Source organism: Anneissia japonica, unplaced genomic scaffold, assembly GCF_011630105.1.
Source record: "Anneissia japonica isolate Jap-2015-1 unplaced genomic scaffold, ASM1163010v1 scaffold197393_len1573_cov99_single, whole genome shotgun sequence".
NCBI lineage: Eukaryota > Metazoa > Echinodermata > Crinoidea > Comatulida > Comatulidae > Anneissia > Anneissia japonica.
In genome coordinates this window covers 1-1573 of record NW_022718289.1, presented here as the reverse complement: position 1 = coordinate 1573, position 1573 = coordinate 1, and the positions used below count along the sequence as shown (strand labels likewise).

General features: G+C 36.2%; 1 long non-coding RNA gene across 1 annotated transcript; it reads left to right on the top strand.

Moving 5' to 3' along the window:
• Nucleotides 1-100: 100 nt before the first annotated feature.
• LOC117110521 lies at nucleotides 101-1280 on the top strand. Its single transcript, XR_004445711.1, has 3 exons — nucleotides 101-218; nucleotides 988-1064; nucleotides 1218-1280. It is a non-coding gene; the product is annotated as an uncharacterized LOC117110521 (long non-coding RNA).
• Nucleotides 1281-1573: the final 293 nt, after the last annotated feature.

Sequence of the window (1573 nt, the reverse complement as noted above, 5' to 3'; positions counted from 1 at the left end):
TAGATTTGAATTACACCCCTTAATATTAGCTCTCATTTTCCTCATTAATTATAATCAAGATGAATCTATAGTTTATTTTTCAACCCTATTTTCTTTTTTAGACCGTTCAGCTCGCCTGTGGAGTATTGAGACAGGAACGTGTGTGTTGCAATATGTAGGTCATAGTGGATCTGTCAATTCTGTGCGATTCCATGCGAAAGAACCACTGGTCTTAACAGGTAAAACATTCAACAAACTGTTAATTGTTGTGTTTCATATTGTGTTTATGTTGATGATTATAAAACACTGAATACATCCAATCCAATCCAACCACTGGTAATCACACCCATTTTATTCTCTACCATTATTTTAATGTTTTAGAATGAGGCTATACAGATGCCAACATCATTGAATCTTGAGTAATGACTCTGGGAATTACTACATGTTACTGGTCCCAAATTGCAGAAAAGCAATGCAGTAGTGTTGGTTCCCCTGTAGTGGACCTTTCAGCTAAGCTCTGCCCCCTTGATATTTACGTTTGCTAAGATCCCACAAAACCATAGTGTAAAAACATACGCAAACGTGTGTTTGTGGGACAACACGTGTGTTTCTTGGACATGCGCATATTCCTAGCACTGTTCTGATTGGTCAGTTGTTAAACTTTGATTAACTCTGGAAAATTCTATTGTCTGTTTTTTGGGAAGGTTTTTTGGGGTTCAGCGAGTCTTAAGACAGTAGCATAACACCCATAAGCTCACTGGCTAAAGCCTTGGGTCCCGTGGACCTTAAAGCTATATGAGAAATTGTAGAAAACCATGCCATTAAAATGTCAAAAAAAACAGCAGATGCCAGAGCTTGTTTCGCCCAGTACCTAACAGGTGTCCTATGCAGCCCCAAGGCCCCAGGTAGTAGCATTCGAAGAAACCAGGGACCCACGCCTCTTTGTTATGCCACTGCCTTAAAATTGATTGCCAATGTATTCTTCCTTTTTTTTTTTTTTTTGCCCAGCCTCTGGTGATAACACAGCTCATGTATGGAAGTCCACAGTCAGTCTGCCTGTTGCGTCGCAGATATCAGAGGGTAATGTAAGTACAACATTTATTAATTTGTAAATTTTAACCTACCAGTTCTCCACACATAATGTTCTCGTAAGTGAAAAGAAGTGGCATGGATGACTTTCCTTGACCAAGTCTTAATTATTCCGCAAATTATTTATTTTTCTGATTTTTTTTCTGCAGAGGTCAAATCCATCAAGTGGAGATGACCTGGATGGGTCAGATAAAGAAGATCAAGATGGTAAGTTTTAAAAAGTGGCAAAATTTTCGTAAAATCTTGCCGATAAATTGTAGTTTGTTTTTATTGAGCTTCTTATGTCAAGAGAATTGCATTACATGGACCTTAAGATATGAGCCCAACCTAGACATTGAATCTGACAACTTCTGATAACTTACAGTTTAAAAGACAATGAAAATGCATTTAAACAATATTAACGCAAATAAATTGTAGGTCATTGCAAAAAGAAAATAAATTTTTTAAAAGTATAGATTTATAGAATATTTGATTGCATTGTATATATATATATATATATATATAT